The sequence below is a fragment of the Marmota monax genome, unplaced genomic scaffold, assembly GCF_021218885.2.
Source record: "Marmota monax isolate L192 unplaced genomic scaffold, Marmota_monax_Labrador192_F-V1.1 WCK01_AAM20220418_F8-fsc00068, whole genome shotgun sequence".
NCBI lineage: Eukaryota > Metazoa > Chordata > Mammalia > Rodentia > Sciuridae > Marmota > Marmota monax.
Window position 1 is genome coordinate 7612585 of NW_026692352.1, and position 17418 is coordinate 7630002.

General features: G+C 37.4%; 1 protein-coding gene across 3 annotated transcripts in view; it reads right to left on the bottom strand.

Annotated features, from left to right (window-relative positions):
* Positions 1-17418, bottom strand: part of Pak1 (p21 (RAC1) activated kinase 1) — a 148868-nt gene that overhangs the window by 87187 nt on the left and 44263 nt on the right. Inside the window, exon 1 of one of the 3 annotated variants that reach the window (XM_046442049.2) lies at positions 11376-11392. The exons of the other annotated variants lie outside the window; for them this stretch is intronic. The gene's annotated coding sequence lies outside the window, so the exon portion shown is untranslated. Of the gene's footprint in view, positions 1-11375; positions 11393-17418 lie in introns of those variants that run through there. 3 annotated transcript variants of the gene reach the window in all.

Below are 17418 nucleotides of genomic sequence, written 5' to 3' on the forward strand. Positions count from 1 at the left end.
CTCAGTGGTAGAGTACTTGCCTAGCACGAGAGGTACTGGGTTTAATCCTCAGCACCATATAAAAATAAATCAATAAAATCAAGGTATTGTGTCCATCTACAACTAAAGATTTTTTTTAATAAATTATTGCATTTCCAGTAAATCGAAGAAAATGGAGAACATTATGCCAAGCTAGTAAGCCAGACTCAGAAAATTCGGATTGTTTTCTTTCATATGTAGAACCAAGAACAAAATAAGGGAAAGAAGGCAGATGTGGGGTGAGGAGATCTGATGCCATAAAGAAGGGAAGATCAATGGAACAGAAGGAAGAGATGGGGGGAGCAGGAAAGGGGAGGAAATATGGGATGAATTTAACAAAATCACATTATATGCATATATAAATATAACACAGGGGATTTTACCTTTGTGTATATGTAGAAAATACCAACCAAAAATAAATAAATGAGCAGTAGAGTAGAGGAAGGAGAATAGGGGATAGGAAGAGGGGAGGGAAATGTGGGAAACAGGGATTGAAATCAAATACCATGCATGCATGCTTTTGTCAAAATAAACCCAACTATGACGTATAACTATAACTAGAAAGAAAAAAAGACCTCACCCTCAAAAAAAAAAAAAAAAAAAACCTATCACACAGTGTTAGGCAGGACCACAAATACCTTCAGCAGGAAAGATCAAATTGAGACATATTCTATTTTAGATTTTAGTTCTGAAAATCCAAATGCTGGTTTTTAGTTATAAAAGGCTTCCCCCCGCCCACCCCCCCTCACATTCTCATACTTTCTCCCCCAATCCTGGGTGCTGCTATAGGAAACTTGGCTAAATTTGGCTCCCTCTGATGAAACACAAGACTTATGAAATTGAGACATATTGGTAAGATGCCAGCAATTTTATTTATTACTGAAGGCTAACAGCTTATAATCAAGGAAGGAACTACTAGCTAAAGAAATGAAAAAGCATAATCAAATGAGGTAGTAGAAGGGACTTTAGAGATGAAGCCACACATTCCAAGAAATTAAATTTTAGAGATAACAATTGACTTGCTAGAAATTATACAAAGAAATTAAATTTTAGAGTTAACAATTGACTCGCTAAAAATTTTACAAGTTAATTTGTCTTAAGTGCAACAATTCCTTGCATTTATAATACTTTGGCTTACAAAGTAAATAATTCACATATTACTCTTACTAGCCATGGACTCTGGCCAGTAGTCTTTTGTTTGTGGAGTCTTCTGAGGCCTAAGTAGGCCCTTTTAGGTAACATATATGACCTCTGTAGACTTATAAGTTTGCAAAACCTGTTAACTATTATAAAAGCTAATAATCAATAATATTAATTAGAAAGGAGCAAACCCAGTGCCTCACACGTGCTAGACAAGTGCTCCACCACTTATTTCACTTACCATAATTTTATTTATAGAGTACAGCTTTCAACCTAATAGCTTATATCTTTGACAACTACTTTGACTGAAATGCCTATAGATTTGAAAATGATTGCTTTATTTGATTCTTTTGCAACCACAAAAAAATTTGTAGAACAATATATTTATTGAATAAAAATTTAAAACTTATACCAGCAGATAAAAGAAGTCAGTCAACCCATGATGATTTGGGGTTTAAAACAACCATTTAAATATGCCATATTTCTTGTAGTAATTAGATGGAAGGGCCGCTAACCTCTTAAGGACACTCTCTGAAATGGAGTATAAAATAACAAAAAATAAATAAATTTCAAAAATACTCTAGGCAGTAACAAACCACAAAAAAATTCAAACAGCCAAAGCAATCATGACCAAAAAGAACAAAGTTGGAGACATAATGCTACCAGATTTTTAAACATATTACAAAACTACAGTAATCAAGCCGGGCACGGTGACACAGGTCTGTACTTCCAGCTACCTGGGAGGATGGGGCAAGAGGATGGCAAATTTGATCCATGGACTAAACCCTCCAAACCTGTTAGCCACATTACATAAATAATCTCATCATCTATTCACCATTTATGAACATATTCTACACACCAGACATAGTGCTAGTCATCATGTATACAAAGATGATAAGACCTAGTTCTTATCCTCAAGGAGCACATCATTGTTAAGGACAATAGGAAACCATGCTATGTCACTGACTGTCAGATTTAACAGGTCTAAAATCTGTTCCTCCTTCAGTTATTTCTCTAATTCAAGAGGTGCAATTCTACTCTCAGTTACTAAACCAAAAATCTGATTCATCAGTTTTTTGGCTTAATTTTCTTTTTTTTTAAGTTATACATGACAGTAGAATCTATTTTGATATATTTATACTAGCATGAAATATATCTTATTGGGCTGGGATTGTGGCTCAGCGGTAGAGCACTCGCCTTGTACAGGTGGGACCCGGGTTCGATCCTCAGCACCACATAAAAATAAAGGCATTGTGTTGTGTCCATCTATACCTAAAAAATAAATAAATATTTCTTAAAAAAAAAAAAAGAAATATATCTTATTCTAATTAGGATCCCAGTCTTGTGGATACACAAGATGTTGAGATTCACTGTGATGTATTCATATGTGTACATAGGAAAGTTACATCAGATTCATTCTATTGTCTTTCCTATTCCTATTCCTATCCCCCCTCCCTTCCCTTCATTCCCCTTTGTCTAAGCCACTGAACTTCTATTCCCCCACAACCCCCGACCTTATTGTGGGTTAGCATCTACATATCAGAGAAAACATTTGACCTTTGGTTTTTTGGCTTATTTGACTGACCATGATGGTCTCTAGATCCATCCATTTCTCAGCAAATGTTATAGTTATTCTTCTTTATGGCTGAGTAATATTCCATTGGGTATATATGCCACAATTTCTTTACCCATTCATCTGTTGGTGGGCATCTATGTTGGCTCCATAGCTTAGCTATTGTGAATTGTGCTGCTATAAATATTGATGTGGCTATATCACTTGTAGTATGCTGAAAAAACCTGATTCATCTTTGACTCTAATTTTTCTAGGAGCTGCACATCAAACTCAACAACAAATCCTATCAACTCTACCTTCAAAAATTTAGCTATATTGTGGCTGGGGCTGTAGCTCCAGTAGTAGAGCACTCACCTAGCACGTGTGAGGCACTAGGTTCAATCATCAGCACCATATAAAAATAAATTAATTAATTAATTAAAGATATTGTACAACTATAATTTTTTTTTTTAATATAGCTATATTCCAATCACTTCTTATCACTTTTAATATCTAAACCTTGGTCCAATCACCAGCAACTTTTGTCTAAATATTGGTTCCTAAGGGTGGTGAGATAGGGGTGGAATTTGCTCCCCAGGGGATATTTGGCAATGCAATGGGAATCTGGGTTGATACAATTAGGTAGATGCAAATGGCATCTTGCAGTTAGAAGTTAAGGATGTTGTTAAGCATCCTATAATGCACAAACACAAACAAAGATTATCCAGCCCAAAATGTTAATAGTACCACTACTGAAAAATTCTAACCTACAATATTGCTATTACTAGCCTTAACTAAATTTACTCTTGCCTCCAACAGTAATTCTTTTTTAAATTTACTTTTATGTAGTGCTGAGATCAAACCCAGTACCTTACAAGTGCAAGGCAAGTGCTCTACCACTGAGCTACAACCCCAGCCCCCAAGAATGATTCGTTTAAAATGTAAGTTTTTGGGCTGGGGATGTGGCTCAAGAGGTAACGTGCTCGCCTGGCATGCGTGCGGCGCGGATTCGATCCTCAGTACCACATACAAACAAAGATGTTGTGTCCCCCGAAAACTAAAAAAAAAAAAAAAAATATTAACAGATTCTCTCTCTCTCTCTCTCTCTCTCAAATAAATAAATAAATAAAATAAAATGGAAGTTTTAAAACAACACTCTCTTCTCAAAATCTTCCAATAGTTTCCCAAATCACTGAGTGTAAAAGCTAAAGTCCTTATTTTAATTTAGAAGGTCTTATATGATCTGACCTCATCCCCCCCACTTCCTTCCCCCATCCCACCCTAGCACTTTTCTGACCTTGTCTCCTACTTCTCCTTCCTTTACTCACTCTGCTCCTGGAACCCTGGCTTTCCAAAAAGGCTATGTAGACTCTCACCTCTGGGCCTTTCAGGCAGGTCATTCTGCCTGAAAACACATTTCTCTCAGATAGCCACGTGGCTTATTCCCACCTTTCTTTTAGGTGTCTGCTCAAATATTACTTTATCAGAAGTGTTCCCTGCCCATTCTTTTTTTTAATAACTTTTATTTTCTGTTTATTTATTTTTATGTGGTGCTGAGGATCAAACCCAGGGCCTCATACATGGGAGGCAAGCGCTCTACCACTGAGCCACAATCCCAGTCCTCCCTGCCCATTCTTTATAAAATGATAAAAATCTCTCTCCACTCTTTATCAGCTCTTTTTGTTGTTGTTGTTGTTGGTACTAGGGATTGAAACCAGGGTGCTCCTCCATTACTGAGCTACAAGCCCAGTCTTTTTTATTTTGTATTTTGCGACAGGGTTATGCCTAGGCTGGCCTTGAACTTACAATCCTCCAAGTTTCTGGGATTACAGGCATGTACCACTGTGCCTGGCTTTTATCAGCATACTTTATTCCCAACCACCTGCTTTATTTAGTGCCTAGTACATATCATCCTCTGACATATTTCCTTCCAATTGGCTGATTCTCTCCAATAAAACATAGCCTCCAAAAAGGCAAAGACTGTCTTCATCTCCAGACCTCAGAACTATTCCTTGCCTGCGAGAAGTGATGGATAAATAATGGATGAATGAAGGAAAGAATGAGTGGAGCTGGAAAGACCAGCATGGGGAGGAAAAAAAAAAAAAAAACAGAAAATGCTGAAGACCTGAAAAGAATATATGCAAGGAATGGCCTAAAAAGTGGCTCTACTCTCATTATGCCATATCAACTACCTGTGTCCTCTGAACCAAGAAGAGAAATTAGGGAGGAAAGGAGTGAAGAATTCTATAAGAACATTACAATAATCAGAAGTGTCTGGTAATGAAATAGACAATCTTTGAGATATTATCATCTCCATCAGGAAAGATGAAGCAGCAAATTACTCTCCCATCAATTTCCCCTCTGCCTATCTATTAGGACTCAGCTCAAATGTCAAACCTCTACCAAGTCTTCCAAGAACTCCTCAAACAGAATCAGTCACTCCTTATATTCTATATTCTAAGCCCGGAATAAGGCTGTGTTTCAATAAAACAGGCACTACCACACATTTCTACAGAATGACACAGAATTCAAATACACTTTTACAAATATACTTAAAAGGCATTAAAGTCAAATTATTTTCAAATGTTTAACCATTCATCCAAATAAACCCCAATTTTGTCCAGGAAAGCAATGAGATAATCAATAATCCCCTGAAGAGTTCAGAACCCTCATGATCCAATCAATACCTAAAACCTTGCTATATTGGGGACCATACTCTCCAACACATGAGCTTTTGTTGGGAGGCATTCCAGATCCAAACCACAATAGCAACTGTATTAGTCAGCTTTTTGTTACCATGACCAAGATGCCTAACAATAACTTAGAGGCAGAAAAGTTTATTTTGGACTCCCAGTTTCAGAGGTCTTAGTCAATGGTCAGCCCACTACACTCTGGGCCTGAGTAAAGCAGAACATGAAAGCAACAGGACAAGATAGAAGAACACTACTCAGCTCATGATATCCAGGAAGGAGGGGGGGAAGAGAGAGGGAGAGGGAGGGGGGAGAGAGACAGAGAGAGAGAACACAAGCACACTAAGAGCCAGAGAAAATATAATGCCATCCCCAAGGACACACACCAAGTGACACTACTTTCTCCAACTACACCCTTCCTGCCTATAGTTACCACCTTGTAGTCCATCCAAATTATTAACCCATCAAACAGCTTAATAGACTGATGAGGTTACAGCTCTTATCATTGCCTAAATGTTCCACCTGAATCTTGCTGTATTGGGGTCTATGCTCCCAAAACATGAGCTTTTTTTTTTTAATTTTTTAATATTTAGTTTTTAGTTTTCAGCGGACACAACATCTTTGTTTGTATGTGGTGCTGAGGATCAAACCCGGGCCGCACTCATGCCAGGCGAGCGCGCTACCGCTTGAGCCACATCCCCAGCCCCCAAAACATGAGCTTTTGAGGGGACATCTCTAGATCCTAACCATAACAGGAAGTAAGTATTCAAAAACTGATAGGGACATGTCAAAAACAGATAGAGACCAACTTTATAGGTATTCTACTAGCCAAACTGAAATTTGAGCATCAAAAAATAATAATAATAATTACTAATAACAGCACAAGATTATTACTCATTGAATAACGTAAGTCCATATAGATGGAAATAACTAAATTCTTGAAAGTTTGGCAAGGAAAATGATTGACATAATTTTGTAGTATTGCCCTACAAACTACATATTAATTATACGGAAGAAAAGAGTAACTTCAGAGTGGAAAAGCCTGTCAGACACCAATTTAAGCAAGTTGCCAAAATGAATAGCAACAGTAATGACACAAATTGAAACCATCACCATCTGAAAAGATGCTTTGAGAAGAACATAGCATCGATTCTGTAATACTTCCTGCCAAACCTGTATTACCTGAAACTACTTATGACACTTAAAATACCTGAAATATCCAGTATTCTATGAACCAATTGGCCTGTAATCTTCAAGAATGTTAAGGTATCAAAGTCAAGGGAAAGCTGAAATTTAAATGTAACATGATTCTAAACTGTATTCTTTTGTTATAAAAGCCATTGGGACCAAGTGGCAAAACCCTTGAGTGGATCTAAGGAATAATTAAATGGTAGCAATGGGCCAGGCGCAGTGGCACATGCCTATAATCACAGCAGTTTGGAAAGCTGAGGCAGGAGGATTGTGAGTTCAAAGCCAACCTCAGCAACTCAGCAAGACCCTGTCTCTAGATAAATTTTTTTTAATATTTATTCGTTAGGTGTAGATGGACACAACACAATGTGGTGCTGAGGATCGAACCCGGGTCCCGCCTGTGCTAGGTGAGCACTCCACTGCTGAGCCACAATCCCAGCCCCTAGATAAAATATTTTTTTAAAAAGGGATGGGGGTTGGGGTTGTGGCTCAGTGGCAGAGTGCTTGCCTAGTATGTGTGAGGCACTGGGTTCGATCCTCAGCACCACATAAAAATAAACAAAATAAAGGTCCATTGACAACTAAAAAATACTGAAAAAAAAAAAGAGAGAGAAAGAGAGAAAGAGATGGGAATATGGCTCTGTGGTTAAGCACCCCAGGGTTCAATCCCAGGTACCCCCCCCCAAAAAAATTAGATGGTAGTAATGGATCAATGTTAATTTCCTGATTTAGATGGTTGCACTGTGCTTACATAAGACTGTTCTTATTATACATGAAATACTTTGGGGCTGATGGAGCATTATGACAGCAGCTCATTCTCAAATAATCCAGAATATAAAAGTTTTTGATTATTTACAAAAAAAAAAAAAATTTTAATGGAAAAGAAAACAAATGACAAAGATCTGAAATAGAGCAGTAACAGTTGAAGTAGTGAAAGGAGATGTTATTCCAGGGTCACATGGCAACACAATGAAGTTAGAGGAAAGGCTGTGACTAGACTCTGAACCTCATATTTCCTTACTACTATATAGAGCTCATGGAATGCCAAGGAAAATCATTTTCTAAAACTTACGCATCTGGTAATGATTAGACGTCAGGGGTTGTGGTAGAAGAAAAAGAAGATGGCAAGTCTTGAACTGAGTCAAACTGAGATTTCAAAGACACCAGTCTTTCCAGTGAAGAATATATCCAGAGACTCCCCTATTGATGGGTATGAAGCTTAATGATCTCAACTGTTCCTTCAACACTGAGATAATAACTCTGTTTTTCTAAAAGCCCTTGTTCTGATTTTGGGCCAGACCTATGAGTGTCTGAATAACCAGTTGGCTAAATTAGTCTCAGACCTACTGTCTCCTCCAGTGTTCAGAACTGTTTAGGCTATGGGGACAAGCTTAACTGTCAACAAGAGCAAATTTTATCCTTTCTTAAAGTGGACCAATGTGACCCACATTATCAAGACCTTTTCAAAACAAGGGAGAGAAATAGAGGAAAAGATCTCTTTACTAATAGGCAGCAAAATATAAGAGAAAGACTCTAGAGTTAGACCTAGTTTTTTATTCCTGACTCTGCCTCTTAGGCTGGTTTTTTAAATGCTCTGAACTAGAAGTTCTTATCTATCAAATGATGTTAAATAACTATTTTGAAGTGCTGAAAATGTTAAAAGTACCTACCAAAAGTGCCTAAAATGCAGTTATTTAGCTACATTGTTGCTATATTATTTACCACAATTTGCTATTATTTGCTATATTATTTACATTCTTTTATAACATATATTAATAATTTGCACTATTCCTTGTATTTGCATTATTTATTACATTATTTACATTATTTTTGCTATAATATTTGCAACTCTTAATTTTTGCAAATAATTCACATGTATATGGTTTGCGTGCATCTACGATATCATTTATACCTCATATAAACCTTGAGAAATTATGTAATAGAAATATTATTCTCTTTTCAATTTGATAGGAAGCATAAAAAGAAAAAACCGACTTGACCAATCTTAACCGTGAGTAAATAAACAACTAAATGCCAAAATATGTCTTCTCAACTCCCTCTCCAAGGGTCCTTCCCCTTTACAGGGCTTATGCCATGCCAAAGTAAATGGACCTTCTCCCGAGTTATCCCTTTTCACCAGAATATGGAATGAAGAAGGCAAATAATCTCTCTGAGATGGGAATGCAAGGAAGGCCAACTAAGAAATAAATAAAGAATCTTTTCCCCACTCTGGACTAGAACAGGAATAGTCATCTATGTAGCTGCAACAAAATGGAACTCTTTAGAAGGACCAAGTAAAGAAAGTCCCTCAAAAGCCAAGTAATTTCACAATATGCTATAACTAGAAAGGATCCTAAACATCATAATATCAAATTTCCTGTGTATAAATGGTGTCACTGATACCTGCAGAAGTAATAACTCACCAGTGTTTAGGAGAATGTGGAGAAATTAAAACTTTCATACAGTGTGGTGGGGTTGTAAAATGGTGCAACCCCTTTGGAAAACATTCTGGAAGTGCCTCAAAAGACTAGACAAAGCATTAACATGTGATCCAGCTATTACAATCCTAGAGATATAACTAAAGTAAATAAAAATATGCATCCACATAAAATTAAATGTGTTTGTATTAGCATTACTTATAATAGCCAAAAAGTAGAAACAACCTCAATAGCCATCAACTAACCAATGAATAAAGTGTGATCTAATATATTATCTGGCAATAAAGAAAATTGCATAGATACAAATAAGCAGGATTCCATACAATGGAATATTAATCAGCAAAAAAAAGCCAAATATTGTTTAGTAACAAAAAATACATGTTAAAATATGGGTATGTCTTAAACATATTATGCTAAGGGAAAAGAACAATATGGAAAAGATTACATATCACATGATTTCATTTTTAGGAAATGTCCAAGGTAGGCAAATTAAATCTATAGAAATAAAAAGTAAAGCTGAATGTGGTGTAATCCCAGGGACTTGGGAAACTGAGACAGGAGGACTGCAAGTTCAAGGCCAGCCTCAGAAACTTAGCAACTTGGTGAGACCCTGTCTCAAAATAAAAAATCAAAAGGGATAGGGATGTAGATCAAAACTAGTCCCAAAACTACAACCAAATTGCTGTATAATCTTGAATACATCAGTCTCTTCTCACTTAATTCAGAGACAAAACAACATTGCCTATTAATTCAGAATATCTACAAATAAAGTAACTACTGGATACAGGCACTGTGCAGGAATACTGTGATGAACAAAACAGAGTCCCTATGCTTATGGAGCTTACAGGACAGAATACTGCAGAACTCAGATATTAAGTAAATGAACAAGCCCATAACATAATTTGAACTTTTTACACCATCAGTGCAAAGGACTTCCACATCAGGAAGTAAGACGTGGGCAGGAGAGTACATATGCAGAAGAAACCCTTACCAACAAATCCCAGGATACAAAGCAGAAGTAGCTTCTCTCACCTCTCCCTCCATCACAATCAGGAGTCAGTGTTTCCTTTTCATTATGTCACCTGACTACCTGCTACTTGGTACAGCTGAAAACATCATTGTCAACCACAAATAAACACAGAATGTATACCATCAGTTACCATGCAATCTATAGCACAAGTTCCCTTCTCTCTGAGTCTCAGTTTCTTCAACTATAAAATGGGAATAATACTACCTACTTCACAGTATTGTTCTGAGGATAAAATAGAAAAAAGTGCTCTGAAAACTAAAGTGTTTTATCAGGAAGACAAAAAAACTCTCAGGGGCCAGTTAAGTACATAACAGTTTCCCTACCTATAAACCATGATAACATTAGAACCTATCTTACAGAGTGACTACAAGTATTAAATCAGACAACTTGCAAGTAAGGTACTTAGCACAGTCCCTGACATTAGCTGCTATTAATTCACTCAACTAACTTTCCCTCAATTTCCTCACCTATGTAAATAGTGATAATAATAGTATTTAACTCATAGGATTATTATGGGGATTAAATGACTTATTATAATTAAAGATTTAGAACAATGTTATAATATATGCTATGTAAGTATGAGATTATATTATCATTAGTTTTATATTTTAACTGTCCCCACAATTTATATGCATATAGGCCACTGGTTCTCAACTAGATCAATTTTGGTCCTCAGGAGACATTTGGCAATTTCTAGAGTCATTTTTGATTGTCACAACTGTGGGAGGATGGGGAATTCTATTGGCATCTATTGGATAGGAGACGGATGCTACTGAAAGTTCTATAATGCACAGGACAGTCTCACATCCCCAACATTCTCCCAACAAAGAATTATACAGACCCAAATATCAACAGTTATAAAGTCTGAGAAACTCTAATACAGACTAAACAAACAGAACTTCTATCTTCTGAATCCCTCTGAACTCTTAAGAGTATATGGGTTTCTTTCTATACTTTATTCAACAGGTATAAACATTTTAGCTCTCCCCTTACTTTACCAAGACTCCAAATGCACAAATAATTTAAATTATTTGTGGGAAAGCCAGGACTGGAAGCCAAGTTTTAGGCTGGTGCTCCTTCCATTAGTTTACCCAAAGATACATCTCAGTTACCTTGCAAGCATTTCCTCTCCTCTCTCCCTTTCCTCCTCCTCACTACCACTCCTCAGGTTTAAAAAAATCAATATCTATTTCCTTTCTAACAAAATCAGAAGTCAGATACAGGGCTGACTTCTTTCCCCACACTTCCAGTTGCCTACTTTCCCAAGGATCTGCCCTCCTGGGCTCCAGTCTGGGCAGAAAGCCCTTCCTACTTACCTTGCCCAGGGGTCCCCTTTCTTACCCGGCTACTAATCTCTCCCAAGGTTAGGCAGGCAGGCGTTCTGCCAGAGAAGTTTAACTTGAGTTGGACAATGTGAATTAACTTCCTTTTCCCAGCCTACAGGAATGAACCGAGCTCAGGGAGGGGCCAAAGGCAAGTTGTAACAGCTTACATTGGACTTTCTCCCCAGGAAGTGGCTTTAAAGAGAAAAAAATGTCTGTATCTTGGTGAGAAAAACACTGGAGAAAGGATATATAAGAGAAAAGACGCTATGGGCTTTATAGAGCTCCCAGTCACATATTGGACATCTCAAATATTTCCCTCATTTAATTCTTACCAGTATTTCAAGGACAAATGCCCACTTCTTGGAAAAGGAAATTATTAAGCAAATATTCATTAAGTGCCAGTCAGTGTAGTAATCTTACCTCATTTAATCTTCACAGCTTCTGAAGCAATTATTATTCCCTTTTTAGAGATGAAAAAGTTGAGATTGGAGAAGTTAGGTAACTTGCCTTAAGTCACTCAGACCGCAAGTAGCAGAGCTGAAAATTTATTCCCATATTTTTTAGACATCAGGAAACTAAACTCCTGTGATAGTTAATTTCATGTGTCAGCCTGACTGGCCACAGGCTGTCCAGATTAAACTGTTTTGCTTTTTTTTTTCCTGGGTATGTCTGTGAGGGTGTTTCAGGATGAGATTAGTATTTGAATCAGAAGACTGTGTGTAGGTGGGCATCTGCTTAGGAACTGAATTTGCTCCTGCCTGTATGCTTGATCTGAGACATCTCAGCTCTTCTCCAGGTCTTCAGACTTGGACTAAAATACATCACTGGCTCTCCTGATTTTCCAGCTAGCAAATGGCAAACCATGGAACTGCTCAGTCTTCATAATTGTATGAACCAAATATTCATGATAAAAACAGGGTAAGGGGTATCATACTGGTTATTTTTCTGGACGAATATAGCTCTTAACTACTTAAACTGTTGTTGTTGTTTTAATATTTTTTGATTGTAGGCACACATAATACCTTTATTTTATTTATTTATTTTTATGTGGTGCTGAAGATCAAACCCAGTGCCTCACACATGCCATGTGAGCACTCTACTGCTAAGCCACAATCCCAGCCCTCTGTTATTGTTTCAAATAAAAGTTTTTAATTTTATTGGAAACAGGTTTGTTTTTAAGTATAGGTATTTAGCCACAGTTTAGCCTTTTATACTGCATGGACTTTCAAGAGTTGTTATATGGTAATACAGTCAGAATCTCTCTGCTTCTAAAACCCATGAACTGAGGGTCTGGAATATTTCAAATATTAAATTAAATATTGAAGTCTCATTACAACATTTCCTCATTTCCTCATGTATAACATATCATCTAACACATGATTCTTATATACTTGTTTTTTCTCATCTCCCAAGTTCCTAAAGTTTAATGTTATCCAAAATCTTAACCTTATTTGTATATTGATTAATTTATCATATGTCTTCCCTGTGAACAAAGTTACAGAGATATGAAGGTCACTGGCCCTGGCTCTTTCTGCCTATGGTGAGAAGCTCGAACATCTTGCAGGAAAGGGAAATAGAACTTTCTACTGGGGATTATCAGGCCACATTTGATGTGGGAATGTTAAGTGAGTCTCTCAGGTGGTAGGATTTCAATATTGCTCATTTTTTTTTTTTTAAGAGAGAGAGAGAGAATCTTTTTTTTTTTTTTTTTTTGGTTTTCGGTGGACACAACATCTTTTTTTTTATTTTTATGTGGTGCTGAGGATCGAACCCAGCACCCCGCGCACGCCAGGCGAGCGCACTACCACTTGAGCCACATCTCCAGCCCAATATTGCTCATTTCTTATCTTTGTGGTGGCTAGGTACAGGACACCAGACAAAGTAAATAATAGACTAATCAAGGACTTCAAGGAGACAGGCATCATGGCACACATCTGAAGCCCCAGCTATTCCACAGGCCAAGACAGGAGGAACTTCTGAGCCCAAGAGTTCAAGACCAGCCTGGGTAACATAACAAGACTATCTTAAAAAACAAAAACAAAGGACATCAAGGAAGAAATGTTGTGGTTAAAGTTAGAAAGCAGATAAGTTTAACTGATATGGAGTCTCTATAGTTATGGTAGATGATACTAAAAGGATATATTGAGACCAGATTATGGAAATAAAGGCCAGACCAAAGATGTGGATGTTCAGCAAATAATGGTAAATTAGTATTTTACCAAAATCAAGCTAGTGATAAGCAGTTTAAATTAGAACTGGGAAGGCCTTCTAAAGATTACTTAGGTACTTGAATACTCAACTTTTTTTTTTTTTTTGACAGAGAGAGAGAGAGAATTTTTTAATATTTATTTTTTTAGTTTTCGGTGGACACAACATCTTTATTTTATTTTTGTGTAGTGCTGAGGATCCAACCCAGCGCCCCACGCATGCCAGCCGAGCACGCTACCGCTTGAGCCACATCCCCAGCCCAATACTCAACTTTTTTAAAGATAATTTTTCCCTTCTTTTAACACATTTTATACCTGTTATCTGTATCATATGTTAATATTAAGCAATTAAATTCAGCCTTGTCTTTCAGTCTTATAACCAAGTCTTAGCTGCACAAGCATCAGAAAATTTGTTCTAGATCCTGTACTAGGTACTAAGAATAAAAGATGTAAATATCAGGCAGTCTATTTTTTTTAATGAATATTTTTTAATATTTATTTTTCAGTTTTCGGTGGACACAACATCTTTATTTTATTTTATGTGGTGCTGAGGATCAAACCCCGCACCCCGCGCTTGCCAGGCGAGCGCGTTACCGCTTGAGCCACATCCCCAGCCCCTCAGGCAGTCTATTCCTTAAAATAGTTTTTTAAACTGTTGTGACTCCAACTTACAATAAGAATGCATTTTTATATTGGTAATTAGCACACACAGGTGTCCAAGTGCTGGCACACACACAGAAAAATCAATAAACATAAAACTACAACAAAAGTTTCACAAAATAATCCTTGCTCTTTCCACATACAATATATTCTGACATTTTCTCTGGGGGATTCTATTGACTTTTTCTTTTAATTTTTTTAAGTTGTTGATAGACCTTTATTTATTTATACATGGTGCTGAGAATTGAACCCAGTACCTCACACATGCCAGGCAAGTGCGCTACCTCTGAGCCCCAGCCCCAAGCCCTATATCTGACTTTTTTAAAATGCCAGTCCAACCTACAATTTAAATCCACAACTCAAGGGTATGACTTACAGTTTGAAAACAACTTGAGAAACTCCCAGGTCAAAAGGGAAGATAAGGCATGAGTAACAAAAATAATTACAATAGGGCTGAGGCTGTGGCTCAGTTGTAGAGCACTTGCCTGGCATGCATGAGGCACTGGGTTCGATCCTCAGCACCACATAAAAATAAACAAACAAAATAAAAGCATTCTGTCCATTTACAACTACAAAATATTTTTTAAAATAATAATAATTACAATAACACTAGCTAAAATTTTAGGTACTGAACAGTCTGATCTAACCCAAGAACCAGCCCAGGTCTGCTGTCTAAATCAACTATCTAAATTTTTTTCACCATACCATACTGCTAATGCAGTATGGGAATTTCTAAACTGAGGAACACTTCCATAAGGAGTATTTTAGTCAGCTTTTTCACTGCTTTATCAAAAGACCTGACAAGAGCAATTAGATAAGGAAAAGTTTATTTGGGGGTTCACAGTTTCAGAAGTCTCACTGCACAGGCAGCCGGCTCCATTCCTAGGGGCTCAATGTGAGGCAGAATATCATGGCAGAAGAATGTGGTAGAGGAAAGCGGCTCAAGTCATGATAATTAGAAAGCAGAAAGAGACTTCACTGGCCAGATACAAAATACATACCCCAAAGACATGCCCCCAAAGTCTACCTCCTCCAGCCATACCTTACCTGCTTTCATTAAATCCCCATTAGGGGATTAATTCAGTGATTGGGTTAAGGCTCCCATACCCAATCATTGCACCTCTGAATGTTCTTGCATTCTCTCACACAAGGTTTGGGGAGGCACCTCATATCTAAATTATAACAAGGAGTAAAGGATAAGGAGATGAAGAGGGATATGAAGAAACTTTATAAAAGTGAAGATTTATGAGTTATGTCTTGAAGTAGGGATTTTCCATATTTTGGCAGTGGGAAGAAGGGATTCGGAATGCAGCATCTTACTTACTTACCTACCTCCAAAATAAGTCTTTAAGCTTCTATAGGTGCTCTATAAATGTGTGTGGATGAAACCCTTTACCTTACAGCTTGACAATTTTAGACTGAAATTTATGAGGTTTTTTTCTTTCTTTCTTTTTTTTTTTTTTTTTTTTTTTTTTGGTACTGGGGATTGAATCCAGGGACACTTTACCACTGTGCTATATCCCCAGCCCTTTACAATTTTTATTTTGAGACAGGGTCTCACCAAGTTGCTTATGGCCTTGCTAAGTTGCTGAAGCTAGCCTGGAACTTGCAATTCTCCTGCCTCACCCTCCTGAATCACTGGGATTACAGGCATGTACCCACCACACTTGGCTGAAACATATGTATTTTTAAGAGAATCTGCCACTTCCAACTGAAATCTCAGGGCACATAGGCTACATGACACTTAAAATGCACAGTTTCAGAACCTGGTAACTCTAGAAGAATCGTCTATACAAAAACATCCAGGACTTGCTACCAGAAAACCAGAGTCCTATCCAGTTCTATCACAGAATCTCCATGTGTAACCTTGATCAGATGGCGTTATCTCTCTGAGATTCAGTTACTAATCCATTAAATAGTGGCCAGAACAAATAAGGTGACCAGTACATTTCTTTACTGATAAATTTAGCAAGTCCATGAAAAAAGATAATCTTTTAAAAAGCCATTTGCCCACAAAGACACAAAAGATGAATTTAAGGTTCTAGAACTAAGTTTCGGATCTCTATCTTGCCTGACTCTTAGCTAGAGGCAAAATGGAAGAGTTACTCCCTGTATTAGTCAGCTTTTCAACACTGTGACCAAAATACTTGACAAGAAATACCAAAATACCTTAAAGGAGGAAAGGCTGGCTCACAGTTTCAGAGGTTTAGTCTATGGTGGGTCAACTCCATTGCTCTGGGTCCAAGGTGAGGTAGAACATCATGGTAGAAGGGCATAGTGGAGGACTTTTGCTCCGTTCATGGTAGACAGGAAGCAGAGAGAGAGAGAGGGAAAGGGAATAAGAGGCCATGGGGAAAATGAACCCATCCAGGGTACACTCCCAGTGACCTACCTCCTCCAGCAACGCTCCACCTGCCTACAGTTATCACCCAGTTAGTGCATGTAAAGTAGAATGGAGTTACAGTTTTCATAATCTAACAACTTTGCCTCTAAAGATTCCTACATTAACACAGGAGCTTTAGGGGCATATCTCATATTCAAACCATAACACACCAAATGGCCTGACATCCATAATTTCATCTGTCTAAGCCTTGGTTTCCTCATGTAACTGGAAGCCACAGAGTAGCCATTTTCAGTTTAAAGAACCAAAAAATTTTCAACCATGAAAATAATTGCCTCTAGTAGTAAAAAGTTTTCCATCATATAAGGATACAAGCAGATGTTGTAAGCTATTTGGTAGGAACTTCACAGAGGGAATTCAAACATTGGGTAAAGGCTATGTTGAAAGCTCTTAAAGGGAAATTATAATTCTCTCGGTACACAATAATAGAAAGAATAACCCTAAGAAGGCTCTGGAGAGGGAAAAAAAAATACTCAAGGAGTTTTCTGGTCCTTTCCATTCTGCTGTCGTCCTCCTTTCTATTTCCACCTTAATATAAAGATATGCACTCCCAGAGATATCATGTTATACCTGCCTTCTCTTTTCATGATTTTTTCTAATTTATGGAGAGGAAAGGAAAAGTTAAATTGTCATGGGAAGAATCTTTAGGTATACCTGACAGTACGTGCCCAGGTCCATATAGGGAAAACATCTAAGGAGAGATGGAAGGTATAAGATAATGCTCTACCCAACAGTATCTAAACTCAAGGTAACCACACAGATTAAT